The sequence below is a fragment of the Lycium ferocissimum genome, chromosome 4 (genome assembly GCF_029784015.1).
Source record: "Lycium ferocissimum isolate CSIRO_LF1 chromosome 4, AGI_CSIRO_Lferr_CH_V1, whole genome shotgun sequence".
Taxonomy (NCBI): Eukaryota; Viridiplantae; Streptophyta; class Magnoliopsida; order Solanales; family Solanaceae; genus Lycium; species Lycium ferocissimum.
Genome location: NC_081345.1, coordinates 46008180 through 46018646, shown reverse-complemented (window position 1 = coordinate 46018646; position 10467 = coordinate 46008180).

Here is a 10467-nt window from a genome sequence, read left to right as displayed (position 1 = left end):
TATAAATAAATATTACTAATAGATGTTTGGTGTAGTAGCGTAGCAAAGGAAAATGTCCGAAGGTTGCACCATACATATCAACGGTTAAACATGGTTCAAACTCTTTTCAGGATATATTGATAAAGGTTAAAGATGGTTCAAATATATATATATATATATTTCGCAAAGATATTACCTTGAAAAATGAAAACGGCATTTTCAAAGTAGAATTTGTATCAATACTAAAAGAGAATCCACCGAACATAAAAGACTCCCTACTGTTCAGTCACTAATTACTTCTTCATGAAGGTTTTGTTTGGAGAACTCCTCAAAAACTCTGAAGCTGGCCTGGGACTCATTGAGAACTTTTTTAACCATTTTGAGCACGTCACCAGAAGACCGCACTCTTGGCGCTGGCACCAATCCCAGCAAAAATGTCTTCTTTAGATTCCACAGGCAATCGCTGAACTTTGAGTGCAAGAGTTTCACTTCTCTTGGGATCAAGAGATGGCAGCGGAGGCCAGGGAGTGGCAGCAGCAGGTGCAAGAATACCCACAGGAGGAGGTGGAGGTGCAGGAATACTCACAGGAGGAACAGGTGGAGGTGCAGGAATACTCACAAGAGGAGCAGGCGGAGGTGCAGGAATATTCAGATCTATGGGTTCTTTCCCCTTTCTCTTGTATCTGTCTTTCAAGTTGTCTCCGGTCCACTCAGGCAGCCAATTGTCAGCTAAGTCTTTATCATTACGCATTTCTTTCCAATGGACGATGCCCTTCTTTGTATACTTTTTGACACCCCTTTCGAGGGCAGCATCCATATCAGGAGTCCACTTAGGCGGTCGCCCCATTGGAAGATTTTTCTGGAGGACTGTTCAAATATATAGATAAAGGAGTCCTAGCCATTTTTATTGACGATGATTATTGTGGACATATAACTAAGAACTTTACATCCATGGATAAAGACCTCCGTGCTAGCTTTGCTTCTGTTTCTCTTTCAATTTTACTTGCAATTTCACGGCGCTTGCAGCGAATGAGGCAGAATTTTTGGGTGTAGATGCTGAGCTCCAAAAGTTAGAAAGGATGATCCTTAGATCTAGGCAATGGTTGATATCGTAGAACTTGGTTATGTAACCTTTTCTACCAACATACTCAAGAAATCCTGGGATAGTTGGCTCGAAGAAGCCATCAGGCTTACCTATAATATGGATGATCTTTTTGAAGAGCTCTCACTAGACTTAGGTCTATGCAAAGGAGATAAATGGGTAGGTGACGAGCTGCTATCTCATTTTAAGATTTATATATTGCCTGCAATTAGTGGACTTGTGAAAGAATTACCAAAACTAGCTTTTACTTATAATAGAAGCTTTTTACCTTAGTTTTTTATTTAATTAATTTATTTTCGAGTTAAGTTAGGCTCAACATTCATTTCTTTACAAAGTATTAGTGCAAGACACATCTCACCCAATGCTGGGCCCCCATATTTAATAGCCTACGCTCCAAATTGTTTCTTGTGCATTGTGCTTCTTTGTGAAGATGGTCAAGTTGTTCTCTAAGGTTCTCCGTGTTTTAATTTTTATTAGTAGGAGAAGCAATGGAATGTAACATTTTCTTTGGATTTCTCTATTGAACAAATGCAGAAAAAGCGGAATTCAGTATCATTTTCTTGTCTACTCTGTATTTTCACAACGACCGAGTTGGATTACATAAAAATTTCCTCTAATAAAATGAAATATACTCCCCCAGTCACAAGCCGAGATTAGGTGCTAAGTTAATACATTTGTATGTCACTACAACTTTCCAATACAAAAATAATATAGCGCTTGTGGAGAAAATCTATTATTTTAGAATTTTCACGAAAAAAAATTTTCTAACTACTTAAAAATACGTATTTTTTTTCTAAGTGCTTGACCAAACACCCATTGTGTATAACACAATGGGTGCTTGCCGGCATGAGTGTAGGCCCGACAATACATAACCCCAAAACATCAATAGAATCTTCGGTCAAACTTGCAGAATCTGCTTATTTTAAAAAGTGTTTTTTGTCCGAAATATTTTTATTCTAAATAAAAAAAATTCTTTGTAGAATCGTAGTTCGTGTTTGGCTAATCGATCGATTTGAAACACTTTTGCGAATGTAGAACTATAATTTGTGCTTGACCAAGTTTCGAAATGTGCTTATAGGGAAATGCTAGCTACTTCTTTCAGCTTCTAGAAAACAACTTCCACGTACTATTACTCAAAAGTATTTATTTTTTTCTAAAAGCTATAATATATTTAAAGACAGAAGCTCTTTTGACTTCCTAAATGCGAACCATAGTTGGGTGTCAAAATGTTGCTACTCCACCATAAGAGCTGATTCTGTTTTTTTTTTTTCTTCCTTTTATGTATGTTTTATTTTAGTCTTTGTATGATTAGATTTTTTTTTCATGTGTCTTTATATATATATATATATAGTCTTTTATGTAGTACTATATATATTAATTTTGTTGCAGTAATTAGGGAAGTGCTGTGGCAAATCTACATTGGCTTATTTTCTGTATTCCATTTTTTTTTGTTGCTAAGATCAAGTTGTTTAGCAGTTCTAAAAATGCTTAAAATCTTTAAATTAGGAAGATTTGTCAGTTATTTTGTTAAAGGGAATCAAATCAAAGGGGGTATTATTTGTTTATGTGCACGGTCAGGTACATTATTATTATTATTATTATTATTATTATTAGTAGTAGTAGTAGTAGTTTTTACTATCACGTTATGTTATTCCTCCATACTTGTCCATACAAGTTGAACATAAGTCCGTAAAATGCTGCAGAAGGAATGGGATGAGGTTCGTGTTTACCTCATATTAATAGAAGTATTATATATGTTTGCTCATACTTCTTCTACTTAATTATGATTATAAGTTAATATAATTCGTTATAAATATCCATTGCGTTTACGTATTAGTCTTTTCTTTGTGTCTTATAATGACCACAACCTACGCTACACATTTAGAAGTAACTTCAAGGTCTAGAGACAAATGAATTTATAATGAGCGACATCTTAGGGTATGTTTGGTACGAAGTAAAATATTTCTGCGAAAAATATTTTTCTAAAAAATAAGCAACTTTCTTATTATTATTTTTTATATTTGCAAGTAAGCAGAAAAAATAATCTTAAGAGCATTTATACATAATTTTAGCAAACACTATATGGTGGGAGTAAAGGATATTATGGTGGTCTGGGTGGGGTTTGGATTGGGGGGTGGGTGGGTGGAGGGGGCATGGGTGGAGTGTTTGGGGCTGGAGAGGTGACATTTATCATCATGCAATGAAACTTGTGTTCTCTGCGTCCATCAGGAAAGAATATTTTCCTGGCTAATTTTTAAGAAACTTATTTTGCTAGAAAAGAAAATATTTTCCAAATCATTTGACCAATCAAACATATAAAAATTGAAAAATATGTTCCAAATATATTTTCCTCCATAAGAAAAACACCCTTGATTTACGTATAGTTTGTCCCTTTTTCATATATATATATATATATATATATATAAAATCAAACATATAAAAATTGAAAAATTTGTTCCAAATATATTTTCCTCCGTAACAAAAACACCCTTGATTTACGTATAGTTTGTCCCTTTTTCATATAGTTTGAGCCGAAATTAATGAATTTAATTAAACTTAGAGAACTCGTCATAAATCCACATCTGACCATACATACATTGGTGTCGCTCCATTTAATTTTGACTTCTTCTATTGCTTTTAGTACATAAGCATGCTTATTGCTTACGCTAGTTTGGATGATGAAATAATGACAAAATAAAACTAAGTTCAAACTATTAATTCGGTCAATATAGTTGAAAATATAAATGAAGTTCGTGATCCTAAATGCTAGTAGTATTTTTCAAGTTATTTTTTTAAGACCCTCTATTGAATGTTTTTAATTGATACGATCTGATCTAAGATTATGATGCGTGCAAGAGATAAACAAAGGGAAAATACATAAAAAAAAACGCCAACGTATACTCGTATTAATTATGACGCACCCAACCTTTGCGGGCAACCTATTACCCCCCTGGCCTTATTTTTTCAGTATTTCTGTGGCCTTTTAGGCTGATGTGGCACAAAAAAAATTAATAGCGAGTGAAAGCAGTAAAAATAGTTTTTATATTTTAATAAAAATTAATTTTTAAAAATTTATTTATATTTTATCCTCTCACCCACCCCCATCCTCCCTTTCTTTCACATTTCAATTGTTAAAGCTACTAATTGCAATTTATTTTTCCCTTTCTTCTTCTTTCTCCTTTTTCTCTTTCTTCTTTTTTCTCCTCAACCACCCCCACCGCCGCCGCCACCAGATTTATTGTTAAAGCTACTAATTGCAATTCAGATTTATTTTTTCTCTTTTTAGCTTAGTTGGAGACCAACCCAAATGTTAAATGTGAGTCTTTTATCTCAGCAAAATATGAGTCCTTTATCACCACCGCCACCGCTACCACCGCCATGTCAGATCCACCACCTCCAAAATCTGTGCATTTTGCTCCGAAAACGATAACCTTGGAGAGTAAACACTCTAACCACGATAAAAACAACGATAAAAAGCACGATAAATCTCATGGGAAATCGAAAAAGAAGGCAAATTGGGGGAAGAAACTAGGATTTATGTTTGTTGGTATTGCTGGGTCTTGCGGGTGTGTGTGTTGGGGTTCTTGTTGATCAAGAGAAGACAACTAACTTTGAGTATTTGGTTTTGTTCTTTTCTATATCCGTACAATCTCGAATTTTTTTTTAGGGTTTGGGGGGGGGGGGGGGGGGGGGAACCCGAAATGAAGAAGAAGAAGAAGAAGAAGAAGAAGAAGAAGAAGGGTTTATGATGAAATTGAATGTGTGTGTTAATGGAGGAAGAAAATGGGTTGAATGTTTCTTGAAAATAAGCTCTTTATGATTGATGATTAAATTGAATGTGTGTGTTAATGGAGGAAGAAAATTGGTTGGTTAATTTCTTGAAAAAATATTTATGATTGATGAAAGAAATTGAATGTGTGTGTGTTGATGGAGGAAGAAAATGGGTTGAATGCGTGTGTATGTTAATGGAGGAAGAACATGGGTTGATTGATTTCTTGAAATGAAGAAGAAGAAGAAGAAGAAGAAGAAGAAGAAGGGTTTAGTGATGAAGAAGATAAAATTAATAGAGGGTTTAATGGTTAATTAGAGGTTAATTAGTGTAAATATAATTAATAAAAGAAAAATCAAATGAAAAAAAGAAAGGAAAAGTAGCACCAATGTGGCAGTGATGTGGCACTGACGTGGGGCAGACGTGGCAGAGAGTGTGCAACACTCTCCACTGTGCAACTGGGCATTAAAATTTTTTGGTGCCACATCAGCCTAAAAGGCCACAAAAATACTGAAAAAATAAGGTCAGGGAATAATAGGTTGCCCGCAAAGGTTGGATGCGTCATAATTAATCTGTGTATATGTTGGGGGTATTTATGTATTTTTCCGATAAACAAACATAAATTCGTAAAGTATAAATTCAGTTAGGTCAAATTGGCAGTCAATAAATACGACTATACTATTGTATGATTCCGTACCTCACATAAATTTGCAGTAAATCATATTTCCCTTTCTAAAGAGACTAATTAATGTTATAAAATAAAAGCAGTGCAATAAATTAAAGTAGCAAAAATGAGTAATAATATTAAAGGATGAAAACCATAGAAATAGAATGACAAAAGAAGAGAGCTTTCTTATTCATCCAAATGTGTTTTTCAAGTCCATTCCATATGAAAACTTATGCCTCTATTTATAGTGCTACATATGCATTCAATATATGAGATAATGGAACAGCCATTAATATGGTGGAAGATAATGGAAGAACCATTAAGATGGTGGAAGATAATAAAAGAGGCATTATATTTGTGTAGTGGACATCCATTCTATATTTCATAACACTCCCCCTTGGATGTCCATAGATGATGTGTATCGTTAAAACCTTATTAGGAAAAACCCTGTCGGAAAAAGCCTCAATGAAGGAAAAAGAGTACACATATCTAGTAATATGCTTTGAGAGCTGCCTCATTAAAAATCTTACCAAGAAAACCCAATGGGATAAAACTTGGTTAAGGAAAAAAGAGTACAACGCGTATTTCACTCCCCCTGACGAAGACCAATATTCAGATGTCGGAGTCTTCGCATTCCAATCTTGAATATCATCTTCTCAAGAGTTAAAGTTGGCAAAGATTTGGTGAATAAATCTGCAGGATTGTCACTTGAACGAATTTGTTGCACATCAATATCACCATTCTTCTGGAGATCATGTGTGAAAAATAACTTTGGTGAAATGTGCTTCGTTCTATCTCCTTTTATAAATCCTCCTTTTAATTGAGCTATGCATGCAGCATTATCTTCATATAATACTGTGGGTAATTTTGTATCACATTTCAAGCCACATCTTTCTCTGATGAAATGTATCACTGATCTCAACCACATACATTCTCTACTTGCTTCATGAATAGCTATTATCTCAAAGATGATTCGAAGAAGTAGCAACAATGGACTGCTTTGTGGATCGCCATGATATAGCAGTATCCGCATGTAAACAGATAGCCTTTGTCAGTATAAAACATACCCATATCGCTAGTTCCCTTCAGATATCGCAATATATGCTTAACTCCGTTCCAATGTCTTCGTGTAGGAGAAGAGCTATATCTTTCTAGCAAATTAACAGAGAACGCTATGTCGTGTCTTGTAGCGTTAGCAAGATACATAAGTGCACCAATTGCACTAAGATATGGTACTTCAGGACCAAGAAGCTCTTCATTTTCTTCTTGAGGTCGGAACGGATCTTTACTCACTTCAAGTGAGCGAACAACCATTGGAGTACTTAAAGGATGCGCATTGTCCATGTAAAATCATTTTAAAACATTTTCGTGCAAACCAAGACAAAGTTTTGCTTGTCTTAATAGATGATGCGCCTCGTTAAAACCTTACTAGGAAAAACCCAATGGGAAAAAATTCTAATGAAGGAAAAAGAGTACACATATCTCGTAATACGCATTGCTAGCTGCCTCATTAAAAACCTTGCTAGGAAAACCCGGTGGGACAAAACCTCAGCTAAGGGAAAAAGAGTACAGCGCGTATTATACTCCCCCTGATTAAAGTATCACTTAATTCTTGGAGACAACACATCCAAATCTTGTATATCAGCTTCTCAAATGTCGAGGTTAGCAATGCTTTAGTGAACATGTCCGTCAACTTATCAATCGAGCGTATTTGTTGAAAACATATTTCACCTTTCTGTTGAAGGTCATGTCTGGAAAAGAACTTTGAGGAATGTGTTGTATTTTGTCTCCTTTGTTATATCCTTCTTTCAACTGAGCTATGCAAGCTTCGTACAATATTGTTGAAATTTTCATTTCCAAATAAACATCATATTATTGAAAAATGTGTTGAATTATTGATCTCAGCGAGACACGCATTCCTGAATTGCTTTGTATAAGTATCAACAATTGACTGTCATGTCGAATGTCATAGTGTGGCAGTATCCTCATATGCAAATCAATGCTTGCTTGAAGACCAAACTTCATGTAATAATACAAATAATGCCCTGCATTTATATAACCAACAAAACCTTGATAATAGCTGTTAGGACAAACAAATCTATATTAATAATTTCTTTTGCAGTATGCAATACAATATATTCATCATTATCATGAGGTCAAAATGATGTTTATTTATATTTAGCGACATCACAACCATTGGGTACTCAATGGAATCGCTTTGCCCCATATAAAGATTTGTTGAAGCTTTATTTTCATAAACCTCAAATGCTTCAAACCAATTTAAATCCCAATAGATTTTCTTTCATTGTCTATATAGCCATATTGACAACAATGAATTATACGCATTCAAATATTTTCATATATTGCCAGACTGATAAGAAACCCCATTGCATCCACCACAGGAGAGTACATACGTCTCCATACAATAATGTCAGGACTTTTGCGAAAAATCTTTATGCCACAAGGCACAAGCCGTACTTTATTTTTACGGTTTTTATTCTCATTTTACTTTTCGCACAAGAATCCATTTGTACCCCACTGACATTATACCTTGAGGTCATCGGACTATAGGTCCAAAACATCACTTTTCCAAGTGAAACAAATATACTTGAACTGCGTATTTTATTTGACCAATCATTATATCTGTCCATATTCTTTGACAGATTTGAATTCAAGATCCTCATCACCATTATAATGTTGAACGCTACATTATTTCAAAGATACCGTTGACGGTTATTTGATATCGGTTCCAATGTGACATAATTTATCGAGATCTCTTCATTTTTCATCAATTTCAGGTACCTGAACCTTTCCCAAGGTTTTATAAAGTATTTATGTCGTGGTGCTCTTTTAAAGCACCTACCTCATTATTATGACCATCTTTATCATTTGCTCCTCTCCTTCTTCAAGGAGTTTTATCTGTGGAACCGATTGGTCTATCGTCATAGACGTTGTCCTTCAAGGACTTTAGTTCTAATTTGAGCATTTGTAGCTAGAATATAATATTGTCTTTTGGGTGAACAAATGCGTCTGGCAGTTAACTTGAATTATCTTTTCAACGAGGATCATAACTATGATAATTCATTAAATATACATTATTTCCAGCCACCTATCATCCCTCCCCCTAATGTTAGGAAATCTAACATTTACCTTCCAACCTTATTTGGGGACCCATCTTTGTGCGTTGTGGTGGAGCAATTGAATCATATACCGCACATTCAAATTTTTAGATAGGAATTATTTGGTTCTTGACCTTGAACCAATTATGATGGAGGAACTTTTTATAACTTGTTGGCTTGATGCGTACAAGTGCTGCTACATATTAAATAACATATCTCATGGCAAAATTTCTTTTTGGGAGTTTGTTCTCATAACCAATTGTTTAGCTATAATTGGAGGCATACAATTTCTGCTAAACCAACTTGGATATAAACCAAAGATTATCAACATTATTTCATAATTTGGAATGGTGCTCTTAATTTAAGAATTTGAGCAAACAGCCTTGCAAAAATCAAATTGCAAATTGATATCATATGCACATGTGACCATAATATAGATGCATCTATCAAAACCATATAATAGTAAACCGGTCCACATGGTAGGTGACTGGGCCCATATATATATATCACCTTTTATACATTCCAAAATCATGGGATACAATCCCAACCTTAGCTGGTAAATTAATCAATTTGTCATCATGAGAACAAGCAGCACAAGAGAATTCTTGAAGAATCTCTTTATTTCTTCAAAATATAACCACATGAATTCTCAATTATTTTCGCATCACATTTGAACCGGGATGGTCAACCGGTCATGCCAACCTCCATAGCATGTGATTCCATCATGCTTATATTTATGTGGTACAAATTCAGAGGAAAAACGGGCAACATTTCACATACATTTTGTTTCCCCGCTGTAGTTGTAGTAATATGAAGATATTAAACCTTCTCATAATTTATAGTCTCAATATAATTCATTTTTGGTCAATGCCTTTGAAACTTAAAAAGTTTCTTTTGAGACTTACTACAACACCAATATTATGGATAATTTCATTCCTCCGGGTAATAACATATTAGCTTTTCCAGAGCTCCTAATTAATTATGTACTACCACATAGTTCATAATACCATCCATTTGGTGAACATCTCTTTTTAGGGAGTAATTGTCATTATAGTCATGGCCAAAACATTTATAAGCAAGATTTATTTCTTGCTTTTACCCTTTGGTAATTCATGATAAAACACACCACAATATTTGTGACGTACTAAAATTACGTGACCAAATTAAATGACCATTTATGCCAAAATATTTTCTTTTTATTTCTCTCAAACCTTTCGTAGAGGTGAGTCGTGGTATTTGTTCAACCATATATGAGCATGTCCTTATCGATAACTTTTATCGTATCTTGACTGAATTACTTTCACGGTGCTTATTACAAGTCACATTCTCGTCAAGGAATTGACTATAACCATATGTTCGTGCTTCATAATTTTTCATTATAAGCCCATTATCTTTATCATATTCATAGACCCACCTCAACATCACTTTGTAATTGTATCCTTTTCTTTGATGGATATTATTATTAATTTTCATCAATTTAGGTCGCACGCCGGCGTTATGACCTTTCATATCATATTGATGACAAAATTATCTTCACCTTTAGAAGGACCCATTTGAGAACCCATAATGTTCTTCCTTTTATATTACCACAATGATGATTAACATTATTTTGTCATTTTCTACGCCCACGTTCATTCTTTTAGCCACATGTTCTCATTTAGAATTATAATGCACTGCTACCACATTCCCCTCACGGAATGAAGCATATCTAGTGAGACAGGTTTCAAGATTTATCGTCAAAGATATATTATTTTGCCTTGATCATCATTATATCATCACTATAGTGCATTAGGACTTAAACCCAACGTCTTATCCATATAAAGGCATGTTA